This window comes from Lissotriton vulgaris, chromosome 9 (genome assembly GCF_964263255.1).
Source record: "Lissotriton vulgaris chromosome 9, aLisVul1.2, whole genome shotgun sequence".
NCBI classification, from domain to species: Eukaryota; Metazoa; Chordata; class Amphibia; order Caudata; family Salamandridae; genus Lissotriton; species Lissotriton vulgaris.
This window is the reverse complement of record NC_141697.1, coordinates 780,529,925-780,543,350: the sequence shown is the minus strand read 5'-3', so window position 1 is coordinate 780,543,350 and position 13,426 is coordinate 780,529,925.

The window sequence follows — 13,426 nt, the reverse complement described above, 5'->3', positions numbered from 1 at the left end:
GTATTAGCGCGCCTCACGTGCGCGACGCCATCTAGTGGCGGTTGTCAGTCACTGCACCCTAAATTGACAGCGGTACTGTCGGAGCACCGGCGTGGGGGCTACCTTCTGTAAAATCGTACAAGGTGTTTAGTGCTCTCACCCTCGAAAAAATGCAGACTGCTGAACAGTCGAAACCCCTCAGTCAGGAGGCGGGAGAACCTGGCTGTTCCCAACCACTGCCGCCAGCGGTTGGTCGCGTGCTTTCGCAGGCGCTGGATTCGGTACTGGCACCTTTGCGGGAGAGAGTGGATGCCCTCACTCAAAGCATCCACGGGGTGTTCAGTGGCGCAGTTCCTGCGAACCGCGGAACCAAAGGCGCGCAGAGGGGAGGGAAAAAGTCGGCGAAGCGTCACGCGGGGCACTTGGAGAAGTTCGATCGCCTGAGGGACTCCTTCCGCTAAAGTGCGCAAACGCTTAAAAATTTACCCTGCCGGGAGGGGTTTTACCCCGGAGATGATGGTGACGAGGTCGCCCCAGATTCTGACCAGGAAGATGGTTTCCCCTTGGAGGGAGAGGGTGTTACCGAGGATGATTCCTCCTCGGACGATGAGGATGGGTGCTCAGGACGCCCCTGGCGCCCTGCGTCTCATTCCTCGGGGTCGATTGAAGGGGACGATAAAATCCTGGATATGTTTGATCCGACAAAGATCTACCATCCACGATCGTCGAAATGGACCCCAGACCCCAAAGTAGCGGCGTACGTGGCTGGCAAAGTACGCCAACCTCTGGAAAAAGAGGTTCGGACCCGCATGCGGGGTGAGTGCCCTCGTCCGAAACTGGAGGGCAGAGTGGCGGCCACTCCAGATATCGACGAAAAGCTCTATGCGTTCTTCGCTAAATTTATGAAGGACCCCAGGAAGGGCATAGATCGATCCTGGTGCAACTGCCAGGATAAGCTCCTGGACGCCGTGGGTCCCGTGACCCAGATTATCCAGTTGGCCGAGAGGGCCAAGGAGTCGGGGACAACGATGTCCACGGAGGTCGTGCAGGTTGGGCACAGAGAGCCCTATGCTTCCTGGGCAACGCAAATTGTGCCTTGGCAGCAGAGCGGAGGAGATCTCTCCTCATCAAGATCGATCCGAAACTCGGGGATCTCGCCACATCGGAGGCGGGCCCTATTGCACAAGGCAAACTCTTTGGAGAAACTTTTATAAAGGAACTGAATAAGTTTGTGACGACTTTCTGTGCGCTAGACAGAGCTCAAACTTCCATCAAGAAAATATTTCCCGGACGGGTTTTTGCAGGGGCCGTTCGAGGACAGGGTCGCTCCTCCGGCCGCCAACCCCAACAAGGCCCTAACAACAAGGCCCAGCAACGCCGTAACAATGGCTGGAATGACGGCCGCCAGGGGAACTTCTACCCGAGTCGAGGCGCCGGCCAAGGGCGCGGCAGAGGCAACACGGCGGGGCCAATGCACCGGGAGGCCCATCCGGTGAGTGTTACCCTTTTTTCCCCATCCGTTCTGGGGGGGAGGCTTCGGGATCACCTCCACAACTGGTGCAAAATCTCCTCAGACCCTTGGGTTCTCCAGACGGTCAGGGGCTTCCGGATAGAATTCTACGGCACTCCCCACCAGAGGGTTCGCCCTCGTCCCTTGGTTTTTTCCACAGAGGACAGACTTCTTATCGAAAACGAAATTACGGATCTTCTCAAGAAAGGCGCGATTCGCAGAACGCGCCTTCACCCTGCGGGTTTTCTGAGCAATATATTTCTGGTCCAGAAAAAAGTCAAGGGGTTTCGCCCGGTCATCAATTTACGGGAGTTCAACGAGTGGCTGGTTTACCGCCACTTCAAGATGGAGGGAATCCATCTGCTCCGCGACATTCTCCTACAGGGGGATTGGATGGTTTGTCTGGACCTGAAGGACGCGTACCTCACGGTATCGATCTTTCCCCCTCACAGACGCTTCCTGCAGTTCTTGTGGAACGAGGAGGTCTTTGAATTCCAAGCCCTCCCATTCGGCCTCTCGTCGGCCCCCTGGTGCTTTACGAAGCTCCTCCGGCCGGTGGTGGAAACGCTACGCGAGAGAGGTGTGCGGATGATCATATACCTCGACGACATCCTGATCATGGATCAGTCGCCGGACCGACTTCGGTCGCACTTGACCATGACTATTGCCCTACTCCAGGATTTGGGGTTCGTAGTGAATGCTCAGAAGTCGGATCTTCTTCCGAGGAGACAGATCACCTTTCTGGGCTTCCTCATAGATTCCGACTCGGCCTGCCTCAGCCTCCCTCAGCAGAAGGTGAACAAGATCCGCAGGGAACTCTCCCAGACTCTGAGGAGAGACAGGATCTCCCTTCGGCACCTAGCTCGCATAGTGGGCCTTCTATCATCCTCGATCCAGGCGATTTTCCCGGGCCCGTTACACTACAGGGCACTTCAGCGCCTGAAGGCGCAACACCTCCGGAAAGGCCTTACTTATTCCAAACTCATCTCCCTTACGGAAGAAACGAGGACGGAGTTGCGATGGTGGATAGAACACATGTACGTGGAACGGGAGAGCGATCTTTGGATCCAGCCCGCACCTGATCATCGAATCGGATGCCAGCAGAGCGGGCTGGGGAGCCCGTTGAGGCGAGGTCACCATGGGGGGCCGGTGGTCGGAGGACGAGCTTCGGCTTCATATCAACTGCCTAGGCTTCTAGCGGGCTCCTTTGCGGTGAAGTCTCTGACACAGAACAAGGTGTCGTGCTGCATCCTGCTGCGCATGGACAACATGTCGGCGGTACAGTATATCAATCACCTTGGCAGGCCTCAGTCCAAGGCACTGGCGAACCTGGCGAAGGACCTCTGGCACTATTGCCTAGAGAAACGGATTTCGGTCTCGGCGGAATATCTCCCAGGCACGCAGAACTCGATCGTGGACTGGCATTCCAGGAATTTCCTGGACTTCAGCGATTGGAGGCTGCACACTGCGGTCTTTCAGGCCTTGAGGGAGACCTGGGGTCCGTTCACACTGGACCTGTTTGCTTCCCGGCTCAACCGTCAACTTCCGAGGTTTGTGAGCTGGAGACCGGACCCGGATGCGGTCGCGGTCGATGCCTTCTTACAGAACTGGTCGACGGAACAGGCGTACGCCTTTCCCCCCTTCCTCATGATTCCTCGAGTAGCGGCACAAGTTCGCCAACAACAGGCCTCGCTGGTCCTGGTGACCCCCTTTTGGCGGGCTCAGGCCTGGTTTCCCTCGCTGCTGGAGCTGTCATGGGACTGTCCGATTCGGCTGCCCTCGTTCCTGTCGTTACTTTCGGGGCCCCTGGGAGAGGGCCATCCACTGGTACTTCAGGAAACCTTGGTCCTCATGGCGTGGAGGATTTCCGGGGACGTTGGCAGGACGGGCGCCTTTCGTCTGGCGCTGCGGAACTCATCAGCAGGGCCTGGGCCCTGGTACCGTCAAGAGGTACCAATCGGCTTGGCAACGGTGGCGTCGTTGGTGTCTGGGAAGACACGCCGATCCCGTGGGGGCTGACGTTACCCTCATTCTGAATTTCCTGGCTGAACTAGCCCATTCGGGTTTGGCGTATCGGTCCATTAACTCTTTCAGGTCCGCCATTTCGGCGGGACATCCTCACATCGACGGCAAGCCGGTGGGGGAGCACCCTTGGGTTTGCAAGCTCATGAAGGGCGCCAGGCTTTCCACTCCTCCAGAGCCCAGGTATCGCAATCTCTGGGATGTCAACATCATCCTCAGGTTTCTTAACTCTTGGCGTGACAACAGGTATTTGTCTAGGAAAGAACTGTCAGCTAAACTGGCGATGTTGTTGTGTCTAATCTCTTGTAAGCGAGTTTCTGACGTGCGTGTATTGGATATCTCGGCACGCGTGTTCACTCCGGAGGGGGTGACATTCACAGTGGCTAGACGTACGAAGACTAGCATCAGGTCAGTATCATACCCGTCGTTTTCGGACCGTCCAAACTTGTGTGTGGTGCGTTGCCTCAAGGCATACGAGGATATGACAGAGGATTGCCGCCCTCCTGGGGAACGACAACTCCTCATAGCACTGAAGAAGCCTTTTAAGGCGGTTTCGGCTCCGTCTATCGCTCGGTGGGTCCGGTGGATTATGACCGAAGCGGGCATAGATGTGACCAGGTTTGGGGCTCACTCCATAAGGGGTGCCATGGCATCTAAGGCCATTCAGGTAGGTGGTAGGCTAGAGGACATCATGGCAGCAGCAGACTGGTCCTCGGAGTCTACATTCAAAAAGTTTTACTTCAAGCCTATCTATGGCGCAGCAGAGCTTGTTGTGGATAAGCTTTGAAACTGCATAATCCTCGCCTCCGTCCTGACATAGAATGAAAAATTTCCTAGCTAACATAACGGAAAGTTTCAATTCTATTAAGGACAAGGAGGCGAGGATTATCCCTCCCGAGATGGGACAGTCTCGTCCCACCCGTACACCTTCGTACTTCAGTAAGTATTACTTTTATGATTGGCTTCGACGTTGTGTTAATGCAATGCATTGTGTTGGAACAGTGTTTTTTCTTAAGATTCATGTTGCAATCTGGTAACGTTCAAATTGTCAAACTTTATTGTCTCTGGTGCATACTGTGTATTGCCTTTTGCCTTACTTCTTGTAAGAAGAACTGGATAATGGTCTCCTTATTTGCTTTAGGACAAGACCAGAAAGAATGAAGAGTTTTCCCGGGGATTCTGCCTCACAGAGAAGACGAGGAAAAGGATAGGACGTCATGGCTAGTTATACAGCGGACGGATCCATGATTGGCTGTTGGTTACTATGGACACTGTATCCCATGTGCTCATGGGAGTTGTGGTTCGATAAAAACATTTTGATTGGTTTTTCTTTAAAGTGCTGATTATAATAAAGAGAAGAAAGGACTGCATAATCCTCGCCTCCTTGTCCTTAATAGAATTGAAACTTTCCGTTACGTTAGCTAGGAAATTTTTCATTCTTCCACATATATATTCAATTCATCTCTACAATACGCAGCATCCTTCAGACATTATTCCACCGTAGGAGCTGCCTTCTTTCCCTAGTGTATAGCGATCTGTCTCTTGGCTAGCAGTGTAATGATGTTTACTAATTTACGATTTTCTGGCTGTATGGTGTTAGCTATTCCTAGGAGACAGAGCTATGGGGTACAGTCCATTTGCTCTGCCACCATTTCAGACGTGAGGTTCCGTGACAATTGTAAGTGGTGTTTTCGACTCGCACGAATATGGTCGAGTCTGGTATCTATGAACCGCAAATGACGAGTTTAGTGGGTGTACGCAGTTTCGCTGTGCTAACCTAAACCGTTCATCTGTTACGTGGGTTTTTCTATCTGTACCCACGGGTTCCATCTTAGATACGGCATCCATTTTGTCTCTTGCCCTCAAGTAGCCAGCGAACGGACGTTGTCCGCTTCGCGACCCTGGGATTCCCAAGATATCTGCGGAAGACACATGTCCTTTGAAAGTGTCTTTATGACGAGGGGGATGATACTGTAAGGCAGATGGTCCCGCTCGAGGCTCATCTCGCCGTGCCGGTTTATTGTCTCAGCCGTGCATCTCATTAGGCACGTCCCTTTGATGCCTGTAGCTCGTGTTTCCCGATACCTCCCCTTTTACACCCTTTCCAATCTCCCCACTGTTTCCATCTTCCTCTGCACCTGTTCTTGTTCCTTCTTCGATCTGTTTTACTGCTGATTGGAATATACTAATGGTGGGAAGATGGGTTTTTACAGTTGGGAACCGCCAAATGTTTCCGCACTTATGTTCCGGACCTTGAATGTATCAAAGTGACCAAAGCGACCCCTCTCGGGGATAATTATGGGAACCGAGTCGTAAACCTTTGTGTACCATGTAAACCTATGGGAGAAATGTGTATAAAAGGAGCGATCCACAGTAGCAATTCGAAGCAGTCTCCCCAAGTTGCACGTGTTGTACTTGCTGTGACTTCTGTGTTCCCTGCAGTAATAAACCTCGAATCTTTGACGCCGAAGGAAGTGTCCCGTGTCTCTGTCACTTGTACGCCGGAACAGGTTACCCACAAAGGTTTCAGGTGTTGTCCCCTGGCACCGCTGGGTCTTTAAAAGAACCCAGTCCTTCAGTTGGCGCCCAACGTTGGGCTGCATCAGTGGTACCGGTCCAAGCCCGACGATCGTGAGGAACTTCGTGTGAAATCTCCGAGGGAAGGTGCACTCCGCTTCATCGATCCTGTTGTCGAAATAAGTGGCCCGAAGTCTTTTCCCGTGAAGATTCCCGCCTCCTGACGGCTGCGACGGACTGCTGCCCTGACTGTAGACCTGTTTTGGCGCCTGGCGTAGACCTTGGTATAGCGAGACGATTGACGGGCCTTCCTGGTGACGCCATCGATCTTTGAGTTAAGTATTTGTGGGTCGCTCCCAGAGTTCTTGGTTGTGGTTGCTTAGTTGTGGCATGGTTCCATTGCATTTGTGGTTCTTGGTACTTTGTTGTGATATTTGACGACTGCAGCCGCCAAAAACCGAGGGTTTTTGCTCTTTGCTGGGACTTGGTAAATCCCGTAACCCTTGAAGTTTGTGAAACACGGCTAGTGTGCAAGATGCCTGGTCGCTGTACTTTGTTTCGTTGTTTCAGACGTTGTGGTACGGATTCCCGACTGGAGGACTCTTGTCCGATACCTCCGGTTGGAACTCCCACTTATGAGCTTTACAGTAAGCACGGGCTAGGCCCGATTACTTTTAATGAATATTGGATTCGTTACACTAAAAAAGATGGTGTCCTTAGTTGGCCACCTCATGGTAGCTTTGAGACTCCGATCTTAGATAATCTAGAGGCTAAATTGTTTGTGAAAAAGTCAAGGCCGGCCATGTTTGATGCCTTTCGGTTGTGGCGTAAAGAAGCCCGACAGAAAGAGATCAGGCAGACTAAACGTAATCAGAGAGATGGTGTTGCTACCATTGTAAAGAAAGCAGAGCAGTTTCAGCGTGATAAGGAGGATAAGGAAAAGGAAGTGTTTGATAGGCTACAGCGTATGTCTATAGATAAATGCTATCCTGCTTTGCCTACGGAGTCGGATAAGAAGGAGGAATCAGTTGAGGATCCTTTAATGTCTTATCTTATGAAGTCGCCACCTCCGTATGTACAGGGTACCGCAGCTCCTGTGGTCCCCCCTGTACCTGTTCCTGTACCTGCTCCTCAACCTGTTCCTCAACCCGCACCCGTTCTTCCAACTGTTCCTGCTCCTTTGCCTACTGCTATTCCTACTGCTCCTCCACTTCCACATACTCCTGCTCCCGCTACTGTTCCTGCTCTACTTACTCCTGTTGCTTCTTCTGTTTCTACCTCTTCTCTTGTTAGTCCCTTGTGCTATACTTCTCCATCTACTCGTAGTCGTACTTCTCCTGTTGCGGCTAGCTTCTTTCATTCTCTCGGACCTGTTCTTGGGTCCGCTGATTTAGATGGTCCTCAGAGACGTAGTCAGCTTCCCGGTAACAGGGAACGTGCTTCGCTATATAATATGGCGATGGGTTGGATGACACACCCTCTTAGAAATCCTCCACGTGCTGTACTTGATACGTTCTGTCAATTCAATGTACCGACACAAAGATATGTGTTCGAAGAAATGTGCAAGGTTTTGCGCGATCAGATATCGGCCGATGCACCTGACGAGGTGTTGACCGCTTTGTCTGATCTACAGCTTCAGTTTTCGAACGGACTGATAGTGGATACTAACGTTTGACGTGCTGTTGAGCGGTTGTTATCTTTCCGTCCCACTCCTATACCTCAAGCCTTGTTTGTTGAGGACGTTGAGAGGCAGTTAGATGCGTCTGGTCAGTTTCCCATGCGGGAAGTTCCACAGTGTGGATGCCAGGTGATAATGCCGCTGTTCCTATTGTTCCACCACACTTCCAGAGAGTATGGATTCATCTCCCGTGGAAACGATCAGAAGTGTTACAGGTGAAGCAATCTTTGCCTGACCCTCGCAAAAATCCTGCAGGGTATTATAAGGAATTGTCGCAGCTCGTAGACGCTACGATAATGAATCTTGCCGATATTGATATGCTGTTTGGCAATGTCGTACCGCAACCGGTATGGGCTAAGATTCGTCAGGAAAATCATGCAAACGAATTAGGTGGTGATTGGGCTGCCATTATAGCGGCGGATGGGTTGCAAACTGGTGGTGCTAAACCCGAACAGTTGATTGCTGCTCTCCCTCAGAGAATAATTACACTAATGAAAACTCTTATGCCAGCTATGAGGGTAAATTGGGACAAATTGTCAGCTTGTAGACAGAAGAAGGACGAGAGTGTCTCCGATTTCTTCACGAGATTTGAGGAGGCATTCATCGATCATAGTGGTCAGGATATGGGCACTGAGGGTGGTCAACGGTTGTTCGTGGACAAATTTGTCTCTAACTTATTGCCCGACTTGAGCAATAAATTAAAAAACTCTGAAAGTGCGTGGGCCGTTTCTACCTCGGCTCAAATATTGGCTACAGCACAGTATTATGAGAACAGAGAGAAAGAGGAGAACGACCGCGCTGATAAAAAGACGAAAGAACTTAAAACTAAAGTGTTGTTACAGCAAGCGTATCCTCCGCGTTCGAATCAGAATGCTTCACAGCAAAATAGATCGCAGTCGCAATCTAATCGATCACAATCTCGAAATGACTCCTCTTCTCAAAGATCTTCGTTAGGGTACAATCAGTGTGCCTATTGTAGACAGGAGGGTCATTTAAAATTCAATTGTCCTGTTCTAAATGATCGAAATAGTGGTAACTCCTCTAGGGGAGGTCGTGGTGGTTCTCAGCAGACATCACGCGGTAGAGGTCGTGGTGCTCAAAATGATCGTTCAGACAACTCATCGAATTCCAATAACTGTTTTGATCAACGTGGATCATCGCAAGGACGATCTGCGCAGTACAATGTAGACGATTATTACGTCGATCAGGGAACTGACGACAGTAATTACTAGGACAGCCATAGACAAGGAGAGGGAGTGGTATCAGTTCCGGTTGATCAGAGAGGGCCTTACGTCGCAGTTGCTACATCGGGCGTCGTTGAGCCTTTTCTGTTGGACGCTGGTGCAGCGAAGTTCCATAATGCATTCGAAACTCCCCGGCGCACCTTTGTCTGGCTTAACAAATGTTTCCGTTGGATTCTCTGGCGCCCCCGTTAGCAATCCAGTTTCGCGCCCTTTGCCCCTTACAATTGGGCCACGTGAGCTTCAAGCTCCGTTGATTTTGACTACGGGTTGTGGTGAAAATCTTTTGGGCCTGGATTTGCTAAAACGTTTGTATGCAACTTTGTATTGTTCTCCTGCGGGTGTAAAGCTTACGTTAGGTGAGAGGGTTGTCTCTCCTATGTACTTGTCTCTCGATAAGCTTCCATCGGAATTGAGTTCTCTTCCTACATCTTTGTGGGCAACAGGTCCCAATGATGTGGGCCTGCTTGACATCTCCCCTTACGTTGTTCAGCTGAAACCCAATGTGCGATTGCCACGTATTCCCCAGTATCGTATCTCTCTTGATGGTGAACGAGAACTGTTAGCGATCATCTATGATTTGATCGAGAAAGACGTTATTGAAGAAACTCGGGGAAACGTGTGCAACAGCCCTGTACTGCCCATTCTAAAACGTACTGATCCTTCGAAACCACCTGTTTATCGTTTTGTTATCGATTTACGGGAGGTTAATAAAATTGTGATTCCTCAGTTCCCCGTTGTGCCTGACATCACGGCGCTACTGACTCTGATTCCAGCTTCTGCATCTTGGTTTTCGGTGATCGATTTGAAGAATGCGTTTTTCAGCATTCCGATTGCAGAAGAGAGCAGAGACCTTTTCGGTTTCTCTCTTGGTGGACGCAGCTTCCGGTTTAAACGCGCTCCTCAGGGCTACTGTGAGAGTCCATCGATTTACAGTCAAGCCTTGAAGGGTCAACTGGATGCGTTTACGTTGCCGGCTGGTGCGGCCTTAATCCAATATGTCGATGACTTATTGGTGGCTGCGGATACTCAGGACATTTGCAAAATTGCTACGGTGTCGTTGCTGCAACATCTCTGTGACTTACATCACAAGGTGTCACCTTCTAAACTCCAATATTGTTGTCAAGAAGTAACCTATCTAGGTCACTTATTGTCAAAGGAGGGAAGGCGGTTGACCCCAGAGAGAATTGCAGCAATTGCGCGAATGACTGTGCCAACAACCCAAAGAGATGTGCGTGCCTTTCTAGGTATTACGTCGTACTGCAGGCAATGGATTCCAAATTTTTCATTGCTAGCGAAACCATTGGTGGCTCTTACGTGCAAGGATGTTTCAACTCCTTTACCATGGACGGAAGAATGTCAGAAAAGTTTTTCTGAATTGCGTGACTCATTGTGTTCGGCTCCTGTGTTAGGTACTCCTGACTACAGTAAGCCGTTTACATTATATGTTCACGAGAGGGAAGGTTGTGCTTTGAGTGTCTTAACGCAACCTTTTGGTGGTAAGCAACGTCCATGTGCATATTTTTCCTCGACCTTGGACCCGGTAGCTAGAGCATTGCCGAGTTGTTTGAGAGCAACAGCGGCAGCTGCGGTGTCCATCCGACAATCAGCAGGATTGGTCATGGATAATATGCTTACGGTGATGGTTCCGCATGCAGTCGACACTCTTTTAAATCGTACGAAAACTCAGCACTTGACGAGTTCGAGGTTGTCTGGATACGAGTTGACGCTGTTGGCAAGTCATATTCAGATAAAACGTTGCAATGTTCTGAACCCGGCGACTTTGTTACCAATTAGCACAGAGTCAGATGAAATAGCAGAACATGACTGTTATTTGAGGACCGAAGAGGAAACAAAAGGTCGAGTGGACCTTAAAAACACTCCTTTGGAAGATCCAGATGGAACGTTGTATGTGGATGGTTCATGTTTTAAATTGCCGAATGGCGATGTGACTACTGCGTATGCTGTTGTGACGCTGAATACTGTTGTTGAAGCTGCAAGATTGAATCAGAATTCTGCCCAGGCTGCGGAACTGATTGCTCTCACTAGAGCATGTGTGTTAGCGAAAGGGAAACGTGTGAATGTGTTTACCGACAGCCAATATGCATTTGGCGTCGCCCATAGTTTTGGACGGTTGTGGAGAGAGAGAGGTTTTATGACATCGCATGGTACGAAGATTCAGCATGGTCAGCTTGTGAATGATCTTTTGGATGCACTTACGTTGCCTAAGCAGGTAGCGATTGTTAAATGTAGTGCGCATCGTAAGGTGACGGATGATGTTGGACGTGGTAATGCGTTTGCGGATGAGACCGCTAAGGAGACTGCCCGGAACCTTAGCACTCGAATGTATGTGACAAGTTCGGTTAGGTGGCCTACAGAGTCTAGTATGTGTGAGGACACTATCGAGAGTGTGAAAGCAATTCAGAATGAGGCCACCGAGACTGAAAAGACGAAGTGGAAAGAAAGTACGGGAAAGTTGGATGCGAATGGTTGTTGGATTGATTTGTCGGAACAAAAGAGATGGATGCTGCCAGATGCGTATGTGCTGGCTGTTGTGACAATGGCACATGGGTTAGCACATATCAGCGTGAAAGGTATTTGTAAGTTGCTGTCCCCTGTGTGGAAGAATGATGGTATCACAAAATGTGCTGAACGATTGGTTAAGAATTGTATGGTATGTATGTTATACAATCCTGGTAAGGGAACTCCAACACCTCCTGGTAGTTTTGCTCCCCCTTCATGTCCCTTTGAGGTGATTCAATTAGACTTCATCCATATGGAGCGATGCAATAACCTGAAATACGTTTTAGTTGTGGTTTGCGCGTTCTCCCGATGGATTGAAGCCTATCCTCTCAAAGACAACACTGCTTTGTCAACTGCAAAAATCCTACTGAAGGAATACTTTCCTCGGTACGGAATGCCTCGGGTTGTATGGTCTGATAACGGAAGTGAGTTTGTGGGGAGTGTGATGAAGAGTGTGTGTAAAGGCCTTGGAATTAATCAAAAATTCCATAGCGCCAACCACCCCCAGTCAGCTGGTTTGGTTGAAGGGTATAACGGCACCCTTAAACTAAAGCTAGCGAAGATTCAGGCTACGACTGGTCTTTCGTGGCCTGACGCTTTACCCTTAGCTTTACTGTCAACAAGGGCAACCGTACACTCCCGAGTAGGGCTCAGCCCCTATGAAATAGTGTTCGGTCGTCCTGCGAATGTTTGGGGGGTCCCTAGACCGGGTGTGTTCTCTAGTCTTGAGTACCCAATGTTGATTGACTATCTTCATGATCTGACTGCTAAACTGAGGTTAATTCACCAACAGGTTTACGAAGCATTGCCGACGCAGACGGAGGGTCCAGGCCACCAGCTCCAGCCCGGAGACTGGGTGGTAACCAGAAACTTTGCGCGTAAGAAGAATTTGGAGCCCAGGTTCACTGGACCCTACCAGGTCCTCCTTGCCACGAGAACTGCCGTTCGTCTAGAGGGCCGGAAAAATTGGGTGCATGCCACCCATACGAAGAAAGTTCCTATACCGTTACCGGCAGACTCGTGGGTGAGGAGGGGAATTGCTTCAGCTGAATCCGAAGGATTGCCAGCGTTTGTACCTTTTAGCGACGCACAACCTGTCGGAGAATCCTCAGTGCAGCAGAAAGACACTGTCGAACATTTGTCATCAAAAGACTCAAGACCAGAACGTTCGACTGATCAACAGAACTCTGTTTCTCCAACGGATCCTTTGTTTGACGAACAGACACGTCCTGGGAAAACCCGATACTTTTTGCGATCCAGCACTAAGGACAAATAAAAAGATTTCGTTCTGTCCCTTGACAATTGCATTATCCCGTTTTCCACGATCAGTCTGAACACCCGTATCATTGTAATTATTCTTATATATATTGAGTTTCGTTCCACATGTATTTTTGCTTCCACAGCTGAGAGACATTTTTGTATATACATTGTAAATAAAGGCCGTAGCGTGTACTTCCTTCTGGTTAGTAGGTCTTGACGCTAGGTTAAAGACCGTCGGTTCCTGGGAACTCCTAGGGATTGACTACTGCTACACAGAACGAAGTGCGTCAAGAAACGTTGCGGACGGTCGTAGGGGATGGCGTTTTCAAAGCTGATGGACTTGGAAGAAGCTCAGGCGCAAAGGTTCAAGCTACAACAACTTAGTCATACCAAATGTTTTATGTTTCAGATATTCATATTGCTTTTGACTGTTTCTGCACTATTGGCGGGTGGGGTGTATTACACGATGTCTTACTTCTTACCTTCTGCCATACCTACTCCTACTTCTGACCCTAAACTTACCTCCACTGCATCTCCTCATTCCTTCCATATCTTACCCGAACACGAGCAGGCTAGACGTGCAGAATTCCGCAATAATTCCTTTATTCAGCTCCTTCACCAGCACCAGTTAGTGGTTAACACTACTAATTGTTGGGTGTGTGGGTTGATGCCACATACCACGGATAAGGGAATTCC